The sequence below is a fragment of the Stenella coeruleoalba genome (assembly GCF_951394435.1).
Source record: "Stenella coeruleoalba genome assembly, chromosome: 8".
Taxonomy (NCBI): Eukaryota; Metazoa; Chordata; class Mammalia; order Artiodactyla; family Delphinidae; genus Stenella; species Stenella coeruleoalba.
This window is the reverse complement of record NC_137154.1, coordinates 109,721,971-109,749,633: the sequence shown is the minus strand read 5'-3', so window position 1 is coordinate 109,749,633 and position 27,663 is coordinate 109,721,971. Positions and strand designations below refer to the sequence as shown.

The following is a 27,663-nucleotide window of genomic DNA, read 5'->3' as shown; positions in this document are numbered from 1 at the left end:
CGAAAGAGAATCAAGCATGTGTACAGAGGCATAAACGCAGCAGTGATAGGATTGGAGAGGTGCGGTGAGCAAATGAAGACCCTTTGAAGTCATATTGCATGGTACCCATTCCACGGGTTTCAACTACAGAGGTTTAAGGTATTCTTCCTTCAGCTAAAACATGCATGTGGAACCTAGAGTATGATCAACCATGTGATCGGGAGACGTGTTCAAATATGTCTCAGTTTTCCTCCCCTGGTACTCGGGTGCAACATTCCAGACGCTTTACTAACACTCTCCCCACTTGGAGAGTCAGTCCCTTTAACCTCCTGTTTGGCCCAGTTTGCAATTTCTGCGGAAGATGAACAGGAATAGCGAGAGCCAATGAGAGGCTAGCTGGAGGTGTCTGGACGGGCAAATTTAACTCTCATTTCCCAACAGGAAGAGGAATTAACCAAAGGCTCAGCATGCCGGGCCGGAACCAGATTAAGGCCTGAAGCCATCCTGCAGTGTTGCGGCCAGGTCACAAGAAAGCGAGTTGAAGAAAGGAGCTCAGGGGCACTGTAATTCACAAACCTGCAGAGTTATAAATGACAGCTATCGTCCAAAAATAGACTGAAGTAAGGCTGCCAAGAGGACTTGAAAGCGGGGCAGAATTGCAGGAAACCGATTTCAGGAGGTAGACTGGAATTGCATTGAAAGCATAGGAAAAGAGGCAGAACGTCCACAATGATGCACTTGGCCAAAAAGGGCGTATGCGTTTTTTCCTGAATATATTCAGGAAAAAACGCATACGCCCTTTTTGGCCAACCAAGCAAGCTTGCAAAGGAAATCTGCACTACAATGAAGTCTCACTTCCCCCCGGTCAAAAGGGCCATCTGAAAAAAGTGTAAAATCCAGAAAGGCAGGACAGGCCATGGAGAACTGGGAGCCTTGTTATGCTGATGGGCGGGATGTAAATTGCCAACAGACACTCGGGAGAAGTGTATGGTGTTTCCTGAAACATCTAAAAAACAAAGCAACAGAGCCTAGGGCACTGCCACTTATGGTCCTATAGCTTAGGGAAATTAAAATCAAAAAGACACAGCCACCCCAAAGTTTGGAACGGCTCTGTTTACAAGAACCTCGTTTACAGTACAAGTTCAACATCGCAGAAAGTGAAAAATGGATAAAGAAGTTGTGGTATTTACTTACAAAGCAATATCACTCAGCAATGAAATCTGTGTCATCAGGCCCTTAGCAGCACAATGAGTGGATTCAGGTATGATGATTCTAACTGAAATAAGTCACACAGAAAAAGAAACATCATAAGATATCAGTAATACACGGAATGGAAACTTGGCTACACAGGAACTGAATTACAGAACAGAACACGGTCTCAAATTTAGAAAACCAACTTATTCTTGCTTAAGGGTAAAGGTGAGTTGGGGTGCTGCATAAAACCAGAGATTGAAATGAGCACAGATAATGTTCCTTAAGCCAAATATGGAATAGACAAGAGCTACTCCTTGCTCAACAAAATGGACTCAACACCCCATATTAAACGCCTAAGAATGTACCTGACTAGTAAGTATCTTAAAACCTATGGATTGCTATGTCTCCGAAAGAGAATCAAGCATGTGTACAGGGGCATAAACGCAGCAGTGATAGGATTGGAGAGGTTCGGTGAGCAAATGAAGACCCTTTGAAGTCATATTGCATGGTACCCATTCCACGGGTTTCAACTACCCAGGTTTAAGGTATTCTTCCTTCAGCTAAAACATGCATGTGGAACCTAGAGTATGATCAACCATGTGATCGGGAGACGTGTTCAAATATGTCTCAGTTTTCCTCCCCTGGTACTCGGGTGCAACATTCCAGACGCTTTACTAACACTCTCCCCACTTGGAGAGTCAGTCCCTTTAACCTCCTGTTTGGCCCAGTTTGCAATTTCTGCGGAAGATGAACAGGAATAGCGAGAACCAATGAGAGGCTAGCTGGAGGTGTCTGGACGGGCAAATTGAACTCTCATTTCCCACCAGGAAGAGGAATTAACCAAAGGCTCAGCATGCCGGGCCGGAACCAGATTAGGGCCTGAAGCCATCCTGCGGTGTTGCGGCCAGGTCACAAGAAAGCGAGTTGAAGAAAGGAGCTCAGGGGCACTGTAATTCACAAACCTGCAGAGTTATAAATGACAGCTATCGTCCAAAAATAGACTGAAGTAAGGCTGCCAAGAGGACTTGAAAGCGGGGCAGAATTGCAGGAAACCGATTTCAGGAGGTAGACTGGAATTGCATTGAAAGCATAGGAAAAGAGGCAGAACGTCCACAATGATGCACTTGGCCAAAAAGGGCGTATGCGTTTTTTCCTGAATATATTCAGGAAAAAACGCATACGCCCTTTTTGGCCAACCAAGCAAGCTTGCAAAGGAAATCTGCACTACAATGAAGTCTCACATCCCCCCGGCCAAAAGGGCCATCTGAAAAAAGTGTAAAATCCAGAAAGGCAACAGGCCATTGAGAACTGGGAGCCTTGTTATGCTGATGGGCGGGATGTAAATTGCCAACATACACTTGGGAGAAGTGTATGGTGTTTCCTGAAACATCTAAAAAACAAAGCAACAGAGCCTAGGGCACTTCCACTTATGGTCCTATAGCTTAGGGAAATTAAAATCAAAAAGACACAGCCACCCCAAAGTTTGGAACGGCTCTGTTTACAAGAACCTCGTTTACAGTACAAGTTCAACATCGCAGAAAGTGAAAAATGGATAAAGAAGTTGTGGTATTCACTTACAAAGCAATATCACTCAGCAATGAAATCTGTGTCATCAGGCCCTTAGCAGCACAATGAGTGGATTCAGGTATGATGATTCTAACTGAAATAAGTCACACAGAAAAAGAAACATCATAAGATATCAGTAATACACGGAATGTAAACTGGGCTACACAGGAACTGAATTACAGAACAGAACAGGGTCTCAAATTTAGAAAACCAACTTATGCTTGCTTAAGGGGAAAGGTGAGTTGGGGTGCTGCATAAAACCAGAGATTGAAATGAGCACAGATAAAGTTCCTTAAGTCAAATATGGAATAGACAAGAGCTACTCCTTGCTCAACGAAATGGACTCAATACCGCATATTAAACGCCTAAGAATGTACCTGACTAGTAAGTATCTTAAAACCTATGGATTGCTATGTCTCTGAAAGGGAATCAAGCATGTGTACAGGGGCATAAACGCAGCAGTGATAGGATTGGAGAGGTTCGGTGAGCAAATGAAGACCCTTTGAAGTCATATTGCATGGTACCCATTCCACGGGTTTCAACTACCCAGGTTTAAGGTATTCTTCCTTCAGCTAAAACATGCATGTGGAACCTAGAGTATGATCAACCATGTGATCGGGAGACGTGTTCAAATATGTCTCAGTTTTCCTCCCCTGGTACTCGGGTGCAACATTCCAGACGCTTTACTAACACTCTCCCCACTTGGAGAGTCAGTCCCTTTAACCTCCTGTTTGGCCCAGTTTGCAATTTCTGCGGAAGATGAACAGGAATAGCGAGAACCAATGAGAGGCTAGCTGGAGGTGTCTGGACGGGCAAATTTAACTCTCATTTCCCACCAGGAAGAGGAATTAACCAAAGGCTCAGCGTGCCGTGCCGGAACCAGATTAGGGCCTGAAGCCATCCTGCAGTGTTGCGGCCAGCTCAAAAGAAAGCGAGTTGAAGAAAGGAGCTCAGGGGCACTGTAATTCACAAACCTGCAGAGTTATAAATGACAGCTCTTGTCCAAAAATAGACTGAAGTAAGGCTGCCAAGAGGACTTGAAAGCGGGGCAGAATTGCAGGAAACCGATTTCAGGAGGTAGACTGGAATTGCATTGAAAGCATAGGAAAAGAGGCAGAACGTCCACAATGATGCACTTGGCCAAAAAGGGCGTATGCGTTTTTTCCTGAATATATTCAGGAAAAAACGCATACGCCCTTTTTGGCCAACCAAGCAAGCTTGCAAAGGAAATCTGCACTACAATGAAGTCTCACATCCCCCCGGCCAAAAGGGCCATCTGAAAAAAGTGTAAAATCCAGAAAGGCAACAGGCCATTGAGAACTGGGAGCCTTGTTATGCTGATGGGCGGGATGTAAATTGCCAACAACCACTCGGGAGAAGTGTATGGTGTTTCCTGAAACATCTAAAAAACAAAGCAACAGAGCCTAGGGCACTTCCACTTATGGTCCTATAGCTTAGGGAAATTAAATTCAAAAAGACACAGCCACCCTAAAGTTTGGAACGGCTCTGTTTACAAGAACCTCGTTTACAGTACAAGTTCAACATCGCAGAAAGTGAAAAATGGATAAAGAACTTGTGGTACTTACGTACAATGCAGTATCACTCAGCAATGAAATCTGTGTCATCAGGCCCGTAGCAGCATAATGAGTGGATTCAGGTACGATGATTCTAACTGAAATATGTCACACAGAAAAAGAAACATCATAAGATATCAGTAATACACGGAATGTAAACTTGGCTACACAGGAACTGAATTACAGAACAGAACAGGGTCTCAAATTTAGAAAACCAACTTATGCTTGCTTAAGGGGAAAAGTGAGTTGGGGTGCTGCATAAAACCAGAGATTGAAATGAGCACAGATAAAGTTCCTTAAGTCAAATATGGAATAGACAAGAGCTACTCCTTGCTCAACGAAATGGACTCAATACCGCATATTAAACGCCTAAGAATGTACCTGACTAGTAAGTATCTTAAAACCTATGGATTGCTATGTCTCTGAAAGGGAATCAAGCATGTGTACAGGGGCATAAACGCAGCAGTGATAGGATTGGAGAGGTTCGGTGAGCAAATGAAGACCCTTTGAAGTCATATTGCATGGTACCCATTCCACGGGTTTCAACTACCCAGGTTTAAGGTATTCTTCCTTCAGCTAAAACATGCATGTGGAACCTAGAGTATGATCAACCATGTGATCGGGAGACGTGTTCAAATATGTCTCAGTTTTCCTCCCCTGGTACTCGGGTGCAACATTCCAGACGCTTTACTAACACTCTCCCCACTTGGAGAGTCAGTCCCTTTAACCTCCTGTTTGGCCCAGTTTGCAATTTCTGCGGAAGATGAACAGGAATAGCGAGAACCAATGAGAGGCTAGCTGGAGGTGTCTGGACGGGCAAATTTAACTCTCATTTCCCACCAGGAAGAGGAATTAACCAAAGGCTCAGCGTGCCGTGCCGGAACCAGATTAGGGCCTGAAGCCATCCTGCAGTGTTGCGGCCAGCTCAAAAGAAAGCGAGTTGAAGAAAGGAGCTCAGGGGCACTGTAATTCACAAACCTGCAGAGTTATAAATGACAGCTATCGTCCAAAAATAGACTGAAGTAAGGCTGCCAAGAGGACTTGAAAGCGGGGCAGAATTGCAGGAAACCGATTTCAGGAGGTAGACAGGAATTGCATTGAAAGCATAGGAAAAGAGGCAGAACGTCCACAATGATGCACTTGGCCAAAAAGGGCGTATGCGTTTTTTCCTGAATATATTCAGGAAAAAACGCATACGCCCTTTTTGGCCAACCAAGCAAGCTTGCAAAGGAAATCTGCACTACAATGAAGTCTCACTTCCCCCCGGTCAAAAGGGCCATCTGAAAAAAGTGTAAAATCCAGAAAGGCAAGACAGGCCATGGAGAACTGGGAGCCTTGTTATGCTGATGGGCGGGATGTAAATTGCCAACAACCACTCGGGAGAAGTGTATGGTGTTTCCTGAAACATCTAAAAAACAAAGCAACAGAACCTAGGGCACTTCCACTTATGGTCCTATAGCTTAGGGAAATTAAAATCAAAAAGACACAGCCACCCCAAAGTTTGGAACGGCTCTGTTTACAAGAACCTCGTTTACAGTACAAGTTCAACATCGCAGAAAGTGAAAAATGGATAAAGAAGTTGTGGTATTTACTTACAAAGCAATATCACTCAGCAATGAAATCTGTGTCATCAGGCCCTTAGCAGCACAATGAGTGGATTCAGGTATGACGATTCTAACTGTAATAAGTCACACAGAAAAAGAAACATCATAAGATATCAGTAATACACGGAATGTAAACTTGGCTACACAGGAACTGAATTACAGAACAGAACAGGGTCTCAAATTTAGAAAACCAACTTATGCTTGCTTAAGGGTAAAGGTGAGTTGGGGTGCTGCATAAAACCAGACATTGAAATGAGCACAGATAAAGTTCCTTAAGCCAAATATGGAATAGACAAGAGCTACTCCTTGCTCAACGAAATGGACTCAACACCGCATATTAAACGCCTAAGAATGTACCTGACTAGTAAGTATCTTAAAACCTATGGATTGCTGTGTCTCCGAAAGAGAATCAAGCGTGTGTACAGGGGCATAAACGCAGCAGTGATAGGATTGGAGATGTTCGGTGAGCAAATGAAGACCCTTTGAAGTCATATTGCATGGTACCCATTCCACGGGTCTCAACTCTCCAGGTTTAAGGTATTCTTCCTTCAGCTAAAACATGCATGTGGAACCCAAGTATGATCAACCATGTGAACGAGAGACGTGTTCAAATATGTCTCAGTTTTCCTCCCCTGGTACTCGGGTGCAACATTCCAGACGCTTTACTAACACTCTCCCCACTTGGAGAGTAAGTCCCTTTAACCTCCTGTTTGGCCCAGTTTGCAATTTCTGCGGAAGATGAACAGGAATAGCGAGAACCAATGAGAGGCTAGCTGGAGGTGTCTGGACGGGCAAATTTAACTCTCATTTCCCACCAGGAAGAGGAATTAACCAAAGGCTCAGCGAGCCGTGCCGGAACCAGATTAGGGCCTGAAGCCATCCTGCGGTGTTGCGGCCAGGTCACAAGAAAGCGAGTTGAACAAAGGAGCACAGGGGCACTGTAATTCACAAACCTGCAGAGTTATAAATGACAGCTATCGTCCAAAAATAGACTGAAGTAAGGCTGCCAAGAGGACTTGAAAGCGGGGCAGAATTGCAGGAAACCGATTTCAGGAGGTAGACTGGAATTGCATTGAAAGCATAGGAAAAGAGGCAGAACGTCCACAATGATGCACTTGGCCAAAAAGGGCGTATGCGTTTTTTCCTGAATATATTCAGGAAAAAACGCATACGCCCTTTTTGGCCAACCAAGCAAGCTTGCAAAGGAAATCTGCACTACAATGAAGTCTCACTTCCCCCCGGTCAAAAGGGCCATCTGAAAAAAGTGTAAAATCCAGAAAGGCAGGACAGGCCATGGAGAACTGGGAGCCTTGTTATGCTGATGGGCGGGATGTAAATTGCCAACAGACACTCGGGAGAAGTGTATGGTGTTTCCTGAAACATCTAAAAAACAAAGCAACAGAGCCTAGGGCACTGCCACTTATGGTCCTATAGCTTAGGGAAATTAAAATCAAAAAGACACAGCCACCCCAAAGTTTGGAACGGCTCTGTTTACAAGAACCTCGTTTACAGTACAAGTTCAACATCGCAGAAAGTGAAAAATGGATAAAGAAGTTGTGGTATTTACTTACAAAGCAATATCACTCAGCAATGAAATCTGTGTCATCAGGCCCGTAGCAGCACAATGAGTGGATTCAGGTATGATGATTCTAACTGAAATAAGTCACACAGAAAAGAAACATCATAAGATATCAGTAATACACGGAATGTAAACTTGGTTACACAGGAACTGAATTACAGAACAGAACAGGGTCTCAAATTTAGAAAACCAACTTATGCTTGCTTAAGGGTAAAGGTGAGTTGGGGTGCTGCATAAAACCAGAGATTGAAATGAGCACAGATAAAGTTCCTTAAGTCAAATATGGAATAGACAAGAGCTACTCCTTGCTCAACGAAATGGACTCAACACCGCATATTAAACGCCTAAGAATGTACCTGACTAGTAAGTATCGTAAAACCTATGGATTGCTATGTCTCCAAAAGAGAATCAAGCATGTGTACAGGGGCATAAACGCAGCAGTGATAGGATTGGAGAGGTTCGGTGAGCAAATGAAGACCCTTTGAAGTCATATTGCATGGTACGCATTACACGGGTCTCAACTCTCCAGGTTTAAGGTATTCTTCCTTCAGCTAAAACATGCATGTGGAACCCAAGTATGATCAACCATGTGAACGAGAGACGTGTTCAAATATGTCTCAGTTTTCCTCCCCTGGTACTCGGGTGCAACATTCCAGACGCTTTACTAACACTCTCCCCACTTGGAGAGTAAGTCCCTTTAACCTCCTGTTTGGCCCAGTTTGCAATTTCTGCGGAAGATGAACAGGAATAGCGAGAACCAATGAGAGGCTAGCTGGAGGTGTCTGGACGGGCAAATTTAACTCTCATTTCCCACCAGGAAGAGGAATTAACCAAAGGCTCAGCGAGCCGTGCCGGAACCAGATTAGGGCCTGAAGCCATCCTGCGGTGTTGCGGCCAGGTCACAAGAAAGCGAGTTGAACAAAGGAGCACAGGGGCACTGTAATTCACAAACCTGCAGAGTTATAAATGACAGCTATCGTCCAAAAATAGACTGAAGTAAGGCTGCCAAGAGGACTTGAAAGCGGGGCAGAATTGCAGGAAACCGATTTCAGGAGGTAGACTGGAATTGCATTGAAAGCATAGGAAAAGAGGCAGAACGTCCACAATGATGCACTTGGCCAAAAAGGGCGTATGCGTTTTTTCCTGAATATATTCAGGAAAAAACGCATATGCCCTTTTTGGCCAACCAAGCAAGCTTGCAAAGGAAATCTGCACTACAATGAAGTCTCACTTCCCCCCGGTCAAAAGGGCCATCTGAAAAAAGTGTAAAATCCAGAAAGGCAGGACAGGCCATGGAGAACTGGGAGCCTTGTTATGCTGATGGGCGGGATGTAAATTGCCAACAACCACTCGGGAGAAGTGTATGGTGTTTCCTGAAACATCTAAAAAACAAAGCAACAGAGCCTAGGGCACTGCCACTTATGGTCCTATAGCTTAGGGAAATTAAAACCAAAAAGACACAGCCACCCCAAAGTTTGGAACGGCTCTGTTTACAAGAACCTCGTTTACAGTACAAGTTCAACATCGCAGAAAGTGAAAAATGGATAAAGAAGTTGTGGTATTTACTTACAAAGCAATATCACTCAGCAATGAAATCTGTGTCATCAGGCCCTTAGCAGCACAATGAGTGGATTCAGGTATGATGATTCTAACTGAAATAAGTCACACAGAAAAAGAAACATCATAAGATATCAGTAATACACGGAATGTAAACTTGGCTACACAGGAACTGAATTACAGAACAGAACAGGGTCTCAAATTTAGAAAACCAACTTATGCTTGCTTAAGGGTAAAGGTGAGTTGGGGTGCTGCATAAAACCAGAGATTGAAATGAGCACAGATAAAGTTCCTTAAGTCAAATATGGAATAGACAAGAGCTACTCCTTGCTCAACGAAATGGACTCAACACCGCATATTAAACGCCTAAGAATGTACCTGACTAGTAAGTATCTTAAAACCTATGGATTGCTATGTCTCTGAAAGAGAATCAAGCATGTGTACAGGGGCATAAACGCAGCAGTGATAAGATTGGAGAGGTTCGGTGAGCAAATGAAGACCCTTTGAAGTCATATTGCATGGTACCCATTCCACGGGTTTCAACTACCCAGGTTTAAGGTATTCTTCCTTCAGCTAAAACATGCATGTGGAACCTAGAGTATGATCAACCATGTGATCGGGAGACGTGTTCAAATATGTCTCAGTTTTCCTCCCCTAGTACTCGGGTGCAACATTCCAGACGCTTTACTAACACTCTCCCCACTTGGAGAGTCAGTCCCTTTAACCTCCTGTTTGGCCCAGTTTGCAATTTCTGCGGAAGATGAACAGGAATAGCGAGAACCAATGAGAGGCTAGCTGGAGGTGTCTGGACGGGCAAATTTAACTCTCATTTCCCACCAGGAAGAGGAATTAACCAAAGGCTCAGCGTGCCGTGCCGGAACCAGATTAGGGCCTGAAGCCATCCTGCAGTGTTGCGGCCAGGTCACAAGAAAGCGAGTTGAAGAAAGGAGCTCAGGGGCACTGTAATTCACAAACCTGCAGAGTTATAAATGAGAGCTATCGTCCAAAAATAGACTGAAGTAAGGCTGCCAAGAGGACTTGAAAGCGGGGCAGAATTGCAGGAAACCGATTTCAGGAGGTAGACTGGAATTGCATTGAAAGCATAGGAAAAGAGGCAGAACGTCCACAATGATGCACTTGGCCAAAAAGGGCGTATGCGTTTTTTCCTGAATATATTCAGGAAAAAACGCATACGCCCTTTTTGGCCAACCAAGCAAGCTTGCAAAGGAAATCTGCACTACAATGAAGTCTCACTTCCCCCCGGTCAAAAGGGCCATCTGAAAAATGTGTAAAATCCAGAAAGGCAGGACAGGCCATGGACAACTGGGAGCCTTGTTATGCTGATGGGCGGGATGTAAATTGCCAACAGACACTTGGGAGAAGTGTATGGTGTTTCCTGAAACATCTAAAAAACAAAGCAACAGAGCCTAGGGCACTGCCACTTATGGTCCTATAGCTTAGGGAAATTAAAATCAAAAAGACACAGCCACCCCAAAGTTTGGAACGGCTCTGTTTACAAGAACCTCGTTTACAGTACAAGTTCAACATCGCAGAAAGTGAAAAATGGATAAAGAAGTTGCGGTATTTACTTACAAAGCAATATCACTCAGCAATGAAATCTATGTCATCAGGCCCTTAGCATCACAATGAGTGGATTCAGGTATGATGATTCTAACTGAAATAAGTCACACAGAAAAAGAAACATCATAAGATATCAGTAATACACGGAATGTAAACTTGGCTACACAGGAACTGAATTACAGAACAGAACAGGGTCTCAAATTTAGAAAACCAACTTATGCTTGCTTAAGTGTAAAGGTGAGTTGGGGTGCTGCATAAAACCAGAGATTGAAATGAGCACAGATAAAGTTCCTTAAGTCAAATATGGAATAGACAAGAGCTACTCCTTGCTCAACAAAATGGACTCAACACCGCATATTAAACGCCTAAGAATGTACCTGACTAGTAAGTATCTTAAAACCTATGGATTGCTATCTCTCTGAAAGAGAATCAAGCATGTGTACAGGGGCATAAACGCAGCAGTGATAGGATTGGAGAGGTTCGGTGAGCAAATGAAGACCCTTTGAAGTCATATTGCATGGTACCCATTCCACGGGTTTCAACTACCCAGGTTTAAGGTATTCTTCCTTCAGCTAAAACATGCATGTGGAACCTAGAGTATGATCAACCATGTGATCGGGAGACGTGTTCAAATATGTCTCAGTTTTCCTCCCCTAGTACTCGGGTGCAACATTCCAGACGCTTTACTAACACTCTCCCCACTTGGAGAGTCAGCGCCTTTAACCTCCTGTTTGGCCCAGTTTGCAATTTCTGCGGAAGATGAACAGGAATAGCGAGAACCAATGAGAGACTAGCTGGAGGTGTCTGGACGGGTAAATTTAACTCTCATTTCCCACCAGGAAGAGGAAATAACCAAAGGCTCAGCGTGCCGTGCCGGAACCAGATTAGGGCCTGAAGGCATCCTGCGGTGTTGCGGCCAGCTCACAAGAAAGCGAGTTGAAGAAAGGAGCTCAGGGGCACTGTAATTCACAAACCTGCAGAGTTATAAATGACAGCTCTCGTCCAAAAATAGACTGAAGTAAGGCTGCCAAGAGGACTTGAAAGCGGGGCAGAATTGCAGGAAACCGATTTCAGGAGGTAGACTGGAATTGCATTGAAAGCATAGGAAAAGAGGCAGAACGTCCACAATGATGCACTTGGCCAAAAAGGGCGTATGCGTTTTTTCCTGAATATATTCAGGAAAAAACGCATACGCCCTTTTTGGCCAACCAAGCAAGCTTGCAAAGGAAATCTGCACTACAATGAAGTCTCACTTCCCCCCGGTCAAAAGGGCCATCTGAAAAAAGTGTAAAATCCAGAAAGGCAGGACAGGCCATGGAGAACTGGGAGCCTTGTTATGCTGATGGGCGGGATGTAAATTGCCAACAACCACTCGGGAGAAGTGTATGGTGTTTCCTGAAACATCTAAAAAACAGAGCAACAGAACCTAGGGCACTTCCACTTATGGTCCTATAGCTTAGGGAAATTAAAATCAAAAACACACAGCCACCCCAAAGATTGGAACGGCTCTGTTTACAAGAACCTCGTTTACAGTACAAGTTCAACATCGCAGAAAGTGAAAAATGGATAAAGAAGTTGTGGTATTTACTTACAAAGCAATATCACTCAGCAATGAAATCTGTGTCATCAGGCCCGTAGCAGCACAATGAGTGGATTCAGGTATGATGATTCTAACTGAAATAAGTCACACAGAAAAGAAATATCATAAGATATCAGTAATACACGGAATGTATACTTGGCTACACAGGAACTGAATTACAGAACAGAACAGGGTCTCAAATTTAGAAAACCAACTTATGCTTGCTTAAGGGTAAAGGTGAGTTGGGGTGCTGCATAAAACCAGAGATTGAAATGAGCACAGATAAAGTTCCTTAAGTCAAATATGGAATAGACAAGAGCTACTCCTTGCTCAACGAAATGGACTCAACACCGCATATTAAACGCCTAAGAATGTACCTGACTAGTAAGTATCGGAAAACCTATGGATTGCTATGTCTCCAAAAGAGAATCAAGCATGTGTACAGGGGCATAAACGCAGCAGTGATAGGATTGGAGAGGTTCGGTGAGAAAATGAAGACCCTTTGAAGTCATATTGCATGGTACGCATTACACGGTTCTCAACTCTCCAGGTTTAAGGTATTCTTCCTTCAGCTAAAACATGCATGTGGAACCTAGAGTATGATCAACCATGTGATCGGGAGACGTGTTCAAATATGTCTCAGTTTTCCTCCCCTGGTACTCGGGTGCAACATTCCAGACGCTTTACTAACACTCTCCCCACTTGGAGAGTCAGTCCCTTTAACCTCCTGTTTGGCCCAGTTTGCAATTTCTGCGGAAGATGAACAGGAATAGTGAGAACCAATGAGAGACTAGCTGTAGGTGTCTGGACGGGCAAATTTAACTCTCATTTCCCACCAGGAAGAGGAATTAACCAAAGGCTCAGCGTGTCGTGCCAGAACCAGATTAGGGCCTGAAGCCATCCTGCGGTGTTGCGGCCAGGTCACAAGAAAGCGAGTTGAAGAAAGGAACTCAGGGGCACTGTAATTCACAAACCTGTAGACTTATAAATGACAGCTATCGTCCAAAAATAGACTGAAGTAAGGCTGCCAAGAGGACTTGAAAGCGGGGCAGAATTGCAGGAAACCGATTTCAGGAGGTAGACTGGAATTGCATTGAAAGCATAGGAAAAGAGGCAGAACGTCCACAATGATGCACTTGGCCAAAAAGGGCGTATGCGTTTTTTCCTGAATATATTCAGGAAAAAACGCATACGCCCTTTTTGGCCAACCAAGCAAGCTTGCAAAGGAAATCTGCACTACAATGAAGTCTCACTTCCCCCCGGTCAAAAGGGCCATCTGAAAAAAGTGTAAAATCCAGAAAGACAAGACAGGCCATGGAGAACTGGGAGCCTTGTTATGGTGATGGGCGGGATGTAAATTGCCAACAACCACTCGGGAGAATTGTATGGTGTTTCCTGAAACATGTAAAACACAAAGCAACAGAACCTAGGGCACTTCCACTTATGGTCCTATAGCTTAGGGAAATTAAAATCAAAAAGACACAGCCACCCCAAAGTTTGGAACGGCTCTGTTTACAAGAACCTCGTTTACAGTACAAGTTCAACATCGCAGAAAGTGAAAAATGGATAAAGAAGTTGTGGTATTTACTTACAAAGCAATATCACTCAGCAATGATATCTGTGTCATCAGGCCCTTAGCAGCACAATGAGTGGATTCAGGTACGATGATTCTAACTGAAATAAGTCACACAGAAAAAGAAACATCATAAGATATCACTAATACACGGAATGTAAACTTGGCTACACAGGAACTGAATTCCAAAACAGAACAGTGTCTCAAATTTAGAAAACCAACTTATGCTTGCTTAAGGGGAAAGGTGAGTTGGGGTGCTGCATAAAACCAGAGATTGAAATGAGCACAGATAAAGTTCCTTAAGTCAAATATGGAATAGACAAGAGCTACTCCTTGCTCAACGAAATGGACTCAACACCGCATATTAAACGCCTAAGAATGTACCTGACTAGTAAGTGTCTTAAAAACCAATGATTGCTATGTCTCCGAAAGAGAATCAAGCATGTGTACAGAGGCATAAACGCAGCAGTGATAGGATTGGAGAGGTTCGGTGAGCAAATGAAGACCCTTTGAAGTCATATTGCATGGTACCCATTCCACGGGTTTCACCTACCCAGGTTTAAGGTATTCTTCCTTCAGCTAAAACATGCATGTGGAACCTAGAGTATGATCAACCATGTGATCGGGAGACGTGTTCAAATATGTCTCAGTTTTCCTCCCCTGGTACTCGGGTGCAACATTCCAGACGCTTTACTAACACTCTCCCCACTTGGAGTGTCAGTCCCTTTAACCTCCTGTTTGGCCCAGTTTGCAATTTCTGCGGAAGATGAACAGGAATAGCGAGAACCAATGAGAGACTAGCTGGAGGTGTCTGGACGGGCAAATTTAACTCTCATTTCCCACCAGGAAGAGGAAATAACCAAAGGCTCAGCGTGCCGTGCCGGAAGTAGATTAGGGCCTGAAGCCATCCTGCGGTGTTGCGGCCAGGGCACAAAAAGCGAGTTGAAGAAAGGAGCTCAGGGGCACTGTAATTCACAAACCTGCAGAGTTATAAATGACAGCTATCGTCCAAAAATAAACTGAAGTAAGGCTGCCAAGAGGACTTGAAAGCGGGGCAGAATTGCAGGAAACCGATTTCAGGAGGTAGACTGGAATTGCATTGAAAGCATAGGAAAAGAGGCAGAACGTCCACAATGATGCACTTGGCCAAAAAGGGTGTATGCGTTTTTTCCTGAATATATTCAGGAAAAAACGCATACGCCCTTTTTGGCCAACCAAGCAAGCTTGCAAAGGAAATCTGCACTACAATGAAGTCTCACTTCCCCCCGGTCAAAAGGGCCATCTGAAAAAAGTGTAAAATCCAGAAAGGCAACAGGCCATGGAGAACTGGGAGCCTTGTTATGCTGATGGGCGGGATGTAAATTGCCAACAGACACTCGGGAGAAGTGTATGGTGTTTCCTGAAACATCTAAAAAACAAAGCAACAGAGCCTAGGGCACTGCCACTTATGGTCCTATAGCTTAGGGAAATTGAAATAAAAAAGACACAGCCACCCCAAAGTTTGGGACGCCTCTGTTTACAAGAACCTCGTTTACCGTACAAGTTCAACATCGCAGAAAGTGAAAAATGGATAAAGAAGTTGTGGTATTTACTTACAAAGCAATATCACTCAGCAATGAATTCTATGTCATCAGGCCCTTAGCAGCACAATGAGTGGATTTAGGTATGATGATTCCAACAGAAGTAAGTCACACAGAAAAAGAAACATCATAAGATATCAGTAATACACGGAATGTAAACTTGGCTACACAGGAACTGAATTACAGAACAGAACAGGGTCTCAAATTTAGAAAACCAACTTATGCTTGCTTAAGGGTAAAGGTGAGTTTGGGTGCTGCATAAAACCAGAGATTGAAATGAGCACAGATAAAGTTCCTTAAGTCAAATATGGAATAGACAAGAGCTACTCCTTGCTCAACGAAATGGACTCAACACCGCATATTAAATGCCTAAGAATGTACCTGACTAGTAAGTATCTTAAAAACCTATGGATTGCTATGTCTCCGAAAGAGAATCAAGCATGTGTACAGGGGCATAAACGCAGCAGTGATAGGATTGGAGAGGTTCGGTGAGCAAATGAAGACCCTTTGAAGTCATATTGCATGGTACCCATTACACGGGTCTTAACTCTCCAGGTTTAAGGTATTCTTCCTTCAACTAAAACATGCATGTGGAACCCAAGTATGATCAACCATGTGAACGGGAGACGTGTTCAAATATGTCTCAGTTTTCCTCCCCTGGTACTCGGGTGCAACATTCCAGACGCTTTACTAACACTCTCCCCACTTGGAGAGTCAGCGCCTTTAACCTCCTGTTTGGCCCAGTTTGCAATTTCTGCGGAAGATGAACAGGAATAGCGAGAACCAATGAGAGACTAGCTGGAGGTGTCTGGACGGGCAAATTTAACTCTCATTTCCCACCAGGAAAAGGAAATAACCAAAGGCTCAGCGTGCCGTGCCGGAACCAGATTAGGGCCTGAAGCCATCCTGCGGTGTTGCTGCCAGGTCACAAGAAAGCAAGTTGAAGAAAGGAGCTCAGGGGCACTGTAATTCACAAACCTGCAGAGTTATAAATGACAGCTATCGTCCAAAAATAGACTGAAGTAAGGCTGCCAAGAGGACTTGAAAGCGGGGCAGAATTGCAGGAAACCGATTTCAGGAGGTAGACTGGAATTGCATTGAAAGCATAGGAAAAGAGGCAGAACGTCCACAATGATGCACTTGGCCAAAAAGGGCGTATGCGTTTTTTCCTGAATATATTCAGGAAAAAACGCATACGCCCTTTTTGGCCAACCAAGCAAGCTTGCAAAGGAAATCTGCAGTACAATGAAGTCTCACTTCCCCCCGGTCAAAAGAGCCATCTGAAAAACGTGTAAAATCCAGAAAGGCAGGACAGGCCATGGAGAACTGGGAGTCTTGTTATGCTGATGGGCGGGATGTAAAAACGCATACGCCCTTTTTGGCCAACCAAGCAAGCTTGCAAAGGAAATCTGCACTACAATGAACTCTCACTTCCCCCCGGTCAAAAGGGCCATCTGAAAAAAGTGTAAAATCCAGAAAGGCAACAGGCCATGGAGAACTGGGAGCCTTGTTATGCTGATGGGCGGGATGTAAATTGCCAACAGACACTCGGGAGAAGTGTATGGTGTTTCCTGAAACATCTAAAAAACAAAGCAACAGAACCTAGGGCACTGCCACTTATGGTCCTATAGCTTAGGGAAATTAAAATAAAAAAGACACAGCCACCCCAAAGTTTGGGACGCCTCTGTTTACAAGAACCTCGTTTACAGTACAAGTTCAACATCGCAGAAAGTGAAAAATGGATAAAGAAGTTGTGGTATTTACTTACAAAGCAATATCACTCAGCAATGAAATGTATATCATCAGGCCCTTAGCAGCACAATGAGTGGATTCAGGTATGATGATTCTAACTGAAATAAGTCACACAGAAAAAAAACATCATAAGATATCACTAATACACGGAATGTAAACTTGGCTACACAGGAACTGAATTACAGAACAGAACAGGGTCTCAAATTTAGAAAACCAACTTATGCTTGCTTAAGGGGAAAGGTGAGTTGGGGTGCTGCATAAAACCAGAGATTGAAATGAGCACAGATAAAGTTCCTTAAGTCAAATATGGAATAGACAAGAGCTACTCCTTGCTCAACGAAATGGACTCAACACCGCATATTAAACGCCTAAGAATGTACCTGACTAGTAAGTATCGTAAAACCTATGGATTGCTATGTCTCCAAAAGAGAATCAAGCATGTGTACAGGGGCATAAACGCAGCAGTGATAGGATTGGAGAGGTTCGGTGAGCAAATGAAGACCCTTTGAAGTCATATTGCATGGTACCCATTACACGGGTCTCAACTCTCCAGGTTTAAGGTATTCTTCCTTCAGCTAAAACATGCATGTGGAACCCAAGTATGATCAACCATGTGAACGGGAGACGTGTTCAAATATGTCTCAGTTTTCCTCCCCTGGTACTCGGGTGCAACATTCCAGACGCTTTACTAACACTCTCCCCACTTGGAGAGTCAGTCCCTTTAACCTCCTGTTTGGCCCAGTTTGCAATTTCTGCGGAAGATGAACAGGAATAGCGAGAACCAATGAGAGACTAGCTGGAGGTGTCTGGACGGGCAAATTTAACTCTCATTTCCCACCAGGAAGAGGAAATAATGAAAGGCTCAGCATGCCGTGCCGGAACCAGATTAGGGCCTGAAGCCATCCTGCGGTGTTGCGGCCAGGTCACAAGAAAGCAAGTTGAAGAAAGGAGCTCAGGGGCACTGTAATTCACAAACCTGCAGAGTTATAAATGACAGCTATCGTCCAAAAATAGACTGAAGTAAGGCTGCCAAGAGGACTTGAAAGCGGGGCAGAATTGCAGGAAACCGATTTCAGGAGGTAGACTGGAATTGCATTGAAAGCATAGGAAAAGAGGCAGAACGTCCACAATGATGCACTTGGCCAAAAAGGGCGTATGCGTTTTTTCCTGAATATATTCAGGAAAAAACGCATACGCCCTTTTTGGCCAACCAAGCAAGCTTGCAAAGGAAATCTGCACTACAATGAAGTCTCACTTCCCCCCGGTCAAAAGGGCCATCTGAAAAAAGTGTAAAATCCAGAAAGGCAGGACAGGCCATGGACAACTGGGAGCCTTGTTATGCTGATGGGCGGGATGTAAATTGCCAACAACCACTCGGGAGAAGTGTATGGTGTTTCGTGAAACATGTAAAAAACAAAGCAACAGAACCTAGGGCACTTCCACTTATGGTCCTATAGCTTAGGGAAATTAAAATCAAAAAGACACAGCCACCCCAAAGTTTGGAACGGCTCTGTTTACAAGAACCTCGTTTACAGTACAAGTTCAACATCGCAGAAAGTGAAAAATGGATAAAGAAGTTGTGGTATTTACTTACAAAGCAATATCACTCAGCAATGAAATCTGTGTCATCAGGCCCTTAGCAGCACAATGAGTGGATTCAGGTACGATGATTCTAACTGAAATAAGTCACACAGAAAAAGAAACATCATAAGATATCAGTAATACACGGAATGTAAACTTGACTACACAGGAACTGAATTACAGAACAGAACAGGGTCTCAAATTTAGAAAACCAACTTATGCTCGCTTAAGGGGAAAGGTGAGTTGGGGTGCTGCATAAAACCAGAGATTGAAATGAGCACAGATAAAGTTCCTTAAGCCAAATATGGAATAGACAAGAGCTACTCCTTGCTCAACGAAATGGACTCAACACCGCATATTAAACGCCTAAGAATGTACCTGACTAGTAAGTATCTTAAAACCTATGGATTGCTATGTCTCCGAAAGAGAATCAAGCATGTGTACAGGGGCATAAACGCAGCAGTGATAGGATTGGAGAGGTTCGGTGAGCAAATGAAGACCCTTTGAAGTCATATTGCATGGTACCCATTCCACGGGTTTCAACTACCCAGGTTTAAGGTATTCTTCCTTCAGCTAAAACATGCATGTGGAACCTAGAGTATGATCAACCATGTGATCGGGAGACGTGTTCAAATATGTCTCAGTTTTCCTCCCCTAGTACTCGGGTGCAACATTCCAGACGCTTTACTAACACTCTCCCCACTTGGAGAGTCAGCGCCTTTAACCTCCTGTTTGGCCCAGTTTGCAATTTCTGCGGAAGATGAACAGGAATAGCGAGAACCAATGAGAGGCTAGCTGGAGGTGTCTGGACGGGCAAATTTAACTCTCATTTCCCACCAGGAAGAGGAATTAACCAAAGGCTCAGCGTGCCGGGCCGGAACCAGATTAGGGCCTGAAGCCATCCTGCGGTGTTGCGGCCAGGTCACAAGAAAGCGAGTTGAAGAAAGGAGCTCAGGGGCACTGTAATTCACAAACCTGCAGAGTTATAAATGACAGCTATCGTCCAAAAATAGACTGAAGTAAGGCTGCCAAGAGGACTTGAAAGCGGGGCAGAATTGCAGGAAACCGATTTCAGGAGGTAGACTGGAATTGCATTGAAAGCATAGGAAAAGAGGCAGAACGTCCACAATGATGCACTTGGCCAAAAACGGCATATGTGTTTTTTCCTGAATATATTCAGGAAAAAACGCATACGCCCTTTTTGGCCAACCAAGCAAGCTTGCAAAGGAAATCTGCACTACAATGAAGTCTCACTTCCCCCCGGTCAAAAGGGCCATCTGAAAAAAGTGTAAAATCCAGAAAGGCAACAGGCCATTGAGAACTGGGAACCTTGTTATGCTGATGGGCGGGATGTAAATTGCCAACAGACACTTGGGAGAAGTGTATGGTGTTTCCTGAAACATCTAAAAAACAAAGCAACAGAGCCAAGGGCACTTCCACTTATGGTCCTATAGCTTAGGGAAATTAAAATCAAAAAGACATAGCCACCCCAAAGTTTGGAACAGCTCTGTTTACAAGAACCTCGTTTACAGTACAAGTTCAACATCGCAGAAAGTGAAAAATGGATAAAGAAGTTGTGGTATTCACTTACAAAGCAATATCACTCAGCAATGAAATCTATGTCATCAGGCCCTTAGCAGCACAATGAGTGGATTCAGGTATGATGATTCTAACTGAAATAAGTCACACAGAAAAAGAAACATCATAAGATATCAGTAATACACGGAATGGAAACTTGGCTACACAGGAACTGAATTACAGAACAGAACAGGGTCTCAAATTTAGAAAAACAACTTATGCTTGCTTAAGGGTAAAGGTGAGTTGGGGTGCTGCATAAAACCAGAGATTGAAATGAGCACAGATAAAGTTCCTTAAGCCAAATATGGAATAGACAAGAGCTACTCCTTGCTCAACGAAATGGACTCAACACCGCATATTAAATGCCTCAGAATGTACCTGACTTGTAAGTATCTTAAAACCTATGGATTGCTATGTCTCCAAAAGAGAATCAAGCATGTGTACAGGGGCATAAACGCAGCAGTGATAGGATTGGAGAGGTTCGGTGAGCAAATGAAGACCCTTTGAAGTCATATTGCATGGTACCCATTCCACGGGTTTCAACTACCCAGGTTTAAGGTATTCTTCCTTCAGCTAAAACATGCATGTGGAACCTAGAGTATGATCAACCATGTGATCGGGAGACGTGTTCAAATATGTCTCAGTTTTCCTCCCCTGGTACTCGGGTGCAACATTCCAGACGCTTTACTAACACTCTCCCCACTTGGAGAGTCAGTCCCTTTTACCTCCTGTTTGGCCCAGTTTGCAATTTCTGCGGAAGATGAACAGGAATAGCGAGAACCAATGAGAGGCTAGCTGGAGGTGTCTGGACGGGCAAATTTAACTCTCATTTCCCACCAGGAAGAGGAAATAACCAAAGGCTCAGCGTTGCCGTACCGGAACCAGATTAGGGCCTGAAGCCATCCTGCGGTGTTGCGGCCAGCTCAAAAGAAAGCGAGTTGAAGAAAGGAGCTCAGGGGCACTGTAATTCACAAACCTGCAGAGTTATAAATGACAGCTATCGTCCAAAAATAGACTGAAGTAAGGCTGCCAAGAGGACTTGAAAGCGGGGCAGAATTGCAGGAAACCGATTTCAGGAGGTAGACTGGAATTGCATTGAAAGCATAGGAAAAGAGGCAGAACGTCCACAATGATGCACTTGGCCAAAAAGGGCGTATGCGTTTTTTCCTGAATATATTCAGGAAAAAACGCATACGCCCTTTTTGGCCAACCAAGCAAGCTTGCAAAGGAAATCTGCACTACAATGAAGTCTCACTTCCCCCCGGTCAAAAGGGCCATCTGAAAAAAGTGTAAAATCCAGAAAGGCAGGACAGGCCATGGAGAACTGGGAGCCTTGTTATGCTGATGGGCGGGATGTAAATTGCCAACAACCACTCGGGAGAAGTGTATGGTGTTTCCTGAAACATCTAAAAAACAAAGCAACAGAGCCTAGGGCACTTCCACTTATGGTCCTATAGCTTAGGGAAATTAAAATCAAAAAGACACAGCCACCCCAAAGTTTGGAACGGCTCTGTTTACAAGAACCTCGTTTACAGTACAAGTTCAACATCGCAGAAAGTGAAAAATGGATAAAGAAGTTGTGGTATTTACTTACAAAGCAATATCACTCAGCAATGAAATCTGTGTCATCAGGCCCTTAGTAGCACAATGAGTGGATTCAGGTACGATGATTCTAACTGAAGTAAGTCACACAGAAAAAGAAACATCATAAGATATCAGTAATACACGGAATGTAAACTTGGCTACACAGGAACTGAATTACAGAACAGAACAGGGTCTCAAATTTAGAAAACCAACTTATGCTTGCTTAAGGGGAAAGGTGAGTTGGGGTGCTGCATAAAACCAGAGATTGAAATGAGCACAGATAAAGTTCCTTAAGTCAAATATGGAATAGACAAGAGCTACTCCTTGCTCAACGAAATGGACTCAACACCGCACATTAAACGCCTAAGAATGTACCTGACTAGTAAGTATCTTAAAACCTATGGATTGCTATGTCTCCGAAAGAGAATCAAGCATGTGTACAGGGGCATAAACGCAGCAGTGATAGGATTGGAGAGGTTCGGTGAGCAAATGAAGACCCTTTGAAGTCATACTGCATGGTACCCATTACACGGGTCTTAACTCTCCAGGTTTAAGGTATTCTTCCTTCAGCTAAAACATGCATGTGGAACCCAAGTATGATCAACCATGTGAACGGGAGACGTGTTCAAATATGTCTCAGTTTTCCTCCCCTGGTACTCGGGTGCAACATTCCAGACGCTTTACTAACACTCTCCCCACTTGGAGAGTCAGCGCCTTTAACCTCCTGTTTGGCCCAGTTTGCAATTTCTGCGGAAGATGAACAGGAATAGCGAGAACCAATGAGAGACTAGCTGGAGGTGTCTGGACGGGCAAATTTAACTCTCATTTCCCACCAGGAAGAGGAAATAACGAAAGGCTCAGCGTGCCGTGCCGGAACCAGATTAGGGCCTGAAGCCATTCTGCGATGTTGCGGCCAGGTCACAAGAAAGCGAGTTGAAGAAAGGAGCTCAGGGGCACTGTAATTCACAAACCTGCAGAGTTATAAATGACAGCTATCGTCCAAAAATAGACTGAAGTAAGGCTGCCAAGAGGACTTGAAAGCAGGGCAGAATTGCAGGAAACCGATTTCAGGAGGTAGACTGGAATTGCATTGAAAGCATAGGAAAAGAGGCAGAACGTCCACAATGATGCACTTGGCCAAAAAGGGTGTATGCGTTTTTTCCTGAATATATTCAGGAAAAAACGCATACGCCCTTTTTGGCCAACCAAGCAAGCTTGCAAAGGAAATCTGCACTACAATGAAGTCTCACTTCCCCCCGGTCAAAAGGGCCATCTGAAAAAAGTGTAAAATCCAGAAAGGCAGGACAGGCCATGGAGAACTGGGAGCCTTGTTATGCTGATGGGCGGGATGTAAATAGCCAACAACCACTCGGGAGAAGTGTATGGTGTTTCCTGAAACATCTAAAAAACAAAGCAACAGAACCTAGGGCACTTCCACTTATGGTCCTATAGCTTAGGGAAATTAAAATCAAAAAGACACAGCCACCCCAAAGTTTGGGACGCCTCTGTTTACAAGAACCTCGTTTACAGTACAAGTTCAACATCGCAGAAAGTGAAAAATGGATAAAGAAGTTGTGGTATTTACTTACAAAGCAATATCACTCAGCAATGAAATCTGTGTCATCAGGCCCTTAGCAGCACAATTAGTGGATTCAGGTATGATGATTCTAACTGAAGTAAGTCACACAGAAAAAGAAACATCATAAGATATCAGTAATACACGGAATGTAAACTTAGCTACACAGGAACTGAATTACAGAACAGAACAGGGTCTCAAATTTAGAAAAACAACTTATGCTTGCTTAAGGGGAAAGGTGAGTTGGGGTGCTGCATAAAACCAGAGATTGAAATGAGCACAGATAAAGTTCCTTAAGCCAAATATGGAATAGACTAGAGCTACTCCTTGCTCAACGAAATGGACTCAACACCGCATATTAAACGCCTAAGAATGTACCTGACTTGTAAGTATCTTAAAACCTATGGATTGCTATGTCTCCAAAAGAGAATCAAGCATGTGTACAGGGGCATAAACGCAGCAGTGATAGGATTGGAGAGGTTCGGTGAGCAAATGAAGACCGTTTGAAGTCATATTGCATGGTACCCATTCCACGGGTCTCAACTCTCCAGGTTTAAGGTATTCTTCCTTCAGCTAAAACATGCATGTGGAACCCAAGTATGATCAACCATGTGAACGGGAGACGTGTTCAAATATGTCTCAGTTTTCCTCCCCTGGTACTCGGGTGCAACATTCCAGACGCTTTACTAACACTCTCCCCACTTGGAGAGTCAGCGCCTTTAACCTCCTGTTTGGCCCAGTTTGCAATTTCTGCGGAAGATGAACAGGAATAGCGAGAACCAATGAGAGGCTAGCTGGAGGTGTCTGGACGGGCAAATTTAACTCTCATTTCCCACCAGGAAGAGGAAATAACCAAAGGCTCAGCGTGCCGTACCGGAACCAGATTAGGGCCTGAAGCCATCCTGCGGTGTTGCGGCCAGCTCAAAAGAAAGCGAGTTGAACAAAGGAGCTCAGGGGCACTGTAATTCACAAATCTGCAGAGTTATAAATGACAGCTATCGTCCAAAAATAGACTGAAGTAAGGCTGCCAAGAGGACTTGAAAGCGGGGCAGAATTGCAGGAAACCGATTTCAGGAGGTAGACTGGAATTGCATTGAAAGCATAGGAAAAGAGGCAGAACGTCCACAATAATGCACTTGGCCAAAAAGGGCGTATGCGTTTTTTCCTGAATATATTCAGGAAAAAACGCATACGCCCTTTTTGGCCAACCAAGCAAGCTTGCAAAGGAAATCTGCACTACAATGAAGTCTCACTTCCCCCCGGTCAAACGGGCCATCTGAAAAAAGTGTAAAATCCAGAAAGGCAGGACAGGCCATGGAGAACTGGGAGCCTTGTTATGCTGATGGGCGGGATGTAAATTGCCAACAACCACTCGGGAGAAGTGTATGGTGTTTCCTGAAACATCTAAAAAACAAAGCAACAGAACCTAGGGCACTTCCACTTATGGTCCTATAGCTTAGGGAAATTAAAATCAAAAAGACACAGCCACCCCAAAGTTTGGAACGGCTCTGTTTACAAGAACCTCGTTTACAGTACAAGTTCAACATCGCAGAAAGTGAAAAATGGATAAAGAAGTTGTGGTATTTACTTACAAAGCAATATCACTCAGCAATGAAATCTGTGTCATCAGGCCCTTAGCAGCACAATGAGTGGATTCAGGTATGATGATTCTAACTGAAAAAAGTCACACAGAAAAAGAAACATCATAAGATATCAGTAATACACGGAATGTAAACTTGGCTACACAGGAACTGAATTACAGAACAGAACAGGGTCTCAAATTTAGAAAACCAACTTATTCTTGCTTAAGGGTAAAGGTGAGTTGGGGTGCTGCCTAAAACCAGAGATTGCAATGAGCACAGATAAAGTTCCTTAAGCCAAATATGGAATAGACAAGAGCTACTCCTTGCTCAGCGAAATGGACTCAACACCCCATATTAAACGCCTAAGAATGTTCCTGACTAGTAAGTATCTTAAAACCTATGGATTGCTATGTCTCCGAAAGAGAATCAAGCATGTGTACAGGGGCATAAACGCAGCAGTGATAGGATTGGAGAGGTTCGGTGAGCAAATGAAGACCCTTTGAAGTCATATTGCATGGTACCCATTACACGGGTCTTAACTCTCCAGGTTTAAGGTATTCTTCCTTCAGCTAAAACATGCATGTGGAACCCAAGTATGATCAACCATGTGAATGGGAGACGTGTTCAAATATGTCTCAGTTTTCCTCCCCTGGTACTCGGGTGCAACATTCCAGACGCTTTACTAACACTCTCCCCACTTGGAGAGTCAGCGCCTTTAACCTCCTGTTTGGCCCAGTTTGCAATTTCTGCGGAAGATGAACAGGAATAGCGAGAACCAATGAGAGACTAGCTGGAGGTGTCTGGACGGGCAAATTTAACTCTCATTTCCCACCAGGAAAAGGAAATAACCAAAGGCTCAGCGTGCCGTGCCAGAACCAGATTAGGGCCTGAAGTCATCCTGCGGTGTTGCGGCCAGGTCACAAGAAAGCGAGTTGAAGAAAGGAGCTCAGGGGCACTGTAATTCACAAACCTGCAGAGTTATAAATGACAGCTATCATCCAAAATAGACTGAAGTAAGGCTGCCAAGAGGACTTGAAAGCGGGGCAGAATTGCAGGAAACCGATTTCAGGAGGTAGACTGGAATTGCATTGAAAGCATAGGAAAAGAGGCAGAACGTCCACAATGATGCACTTGGCCAAAAAGGGCGTATGCGTTTTTTCCTGAATATATTCAGGAAAAAACGCATACGCCCTTTTTGGCCAACCAAGCAAGCTTGCAAAGGAAATCTGCACTACAATGAAGTCTCACTTCCCCCCGGTCAAAAGGGCCATCTGAAAAAAGTGTAAAATCCAGAAAGGCAGGACAGGCCATGGAGAACTGGGAGCCTTGTTATGCTGATGGGCGGGATGTAAATTGCCAACAACCACTCGGGAGAAGTGTATGGTGTTTCCTGAAACATCTAAAAAACAAAGCAACAGAACCTAGGGCACTTCCACTTATGGTCCTATAGCTTAGGGAAATTAAAATCAAAAAGACACAGCCACCCCAAAGTTTGGAATGGCTCTGTTTACAAGAACCTCGTTTACAGTACACGTTCAACATCGCAGAAAGTGAAAAATGGATAAAGAAGTTGTGGTATTTACTTACAAAGCAATATCACTCAGCAATGCAATCTGTGTCATCAGGCCCTTAGCAGCACAATGAGTGGATTCAGGTATGATGATTCTAACTGAAGTAAGTCACACAGAAAAAGAAACATCATAAGATATCAGTAATACACGGAATGTAAACTTGGCTACACAGGAACTGAATTACAGAACAGAACAGGGTCTGAAATTTAGAAAAACAACTTATGCTTGCTTAAGGGGAAAGGTGAGTTGGGGTGCTGCATAAAACCAGAGATTGAAATGAGCACAGATAAAGTTCCTTAAGTCAAATATGGAATAGACAAGAGCTACTCCTTGCTCAACGAAATGGACTCAACACCGCATATTAAACGCCTAAGAATGTACCTGACTAGTAAGTATCTTAAAACCTATGGATTGCTATGTCTCCGAAAGAGAATCAAGCATGTGTACAGGGGCATAAACGCAGCAGTGATAGGATTGGAGAGGTTCGGTGAGCAAATGAAGACCCTTTGAAGTCATATTGCATGGTACCCATTACACGGGTCTTAACTCTCCAGGATTAAGGTATTCTTCCTTCAGCTAAAACATGCATGTGGAACCCAAGTATGATCAACCATGTGAACGGGAGACGTGTTCAAATATGTCTCAGTTTTCTTCCCCTGGTACTCGGGTGCAACATTCCAGACGCTTTACTAACACTCTCCCCACTTGGAGAGTCAGCGCCTTTAACCTCCTGTTTGGCCCAGTTTGCAATTTCTGCGGAAGATGAACAGGAATAGCGAGAACCAATGAGAGGCTAGCTGGAGGTGTCTGGACGGGCAAATTTAACTCTCATTTCCCACCAGGAAGAGGAATTAACCAAAGGCTCAGCGTGCCGGGCCGGAACCAGATTAGGGCCTGAAGCCATCCTGCGGTGTTGCGGCCAGGTCACAAGAAAGCGAGTTGAAGAAAGGAGCTCAGGGGCACTGTAATTCACAAACCTGCAGAGTTATAAATGACAGCTATCGTCCAAAAATAGACTGAAGTAAGGCTGCCGAGAGGACTTGAAAGCGGGGCAGAATTGCAGGAAACCGAT

The 27,663-nt window shown here is 44.0% G+C and overlaps 1 long non-coding RNA gene across 25 annotated transcripts in view; it reads right to left on the bottom strand.

Moving 5' to 3' along the window:
* The window catches only part of LOC307190093, a 1,314,632-nt gene that overhangs the window by 430,527 nt on the left and 856,442 nt on the right, over nucleotides 1-27,663 (bottom strand). Inside the window, exon 5 of one of the 25 annotated variants that reach the window (XR_013829398.1) lies at nucleotides 12,246-12,308. The exons of 23 other annotated variants lie outside the window; for them this stretch is intronic. This is a non-coding gene — a long non-coding RNA (uncharacterized lncRNA). Of the gene's footprint in view, nucleotides 1-12,245; nucleotides 12,309-23,472; nucleotides 23,533-27,663 lie in introns of those variants that run through there. One more of the 25 variants, XR_013829399.1, reaches the window with a different exon arrangement.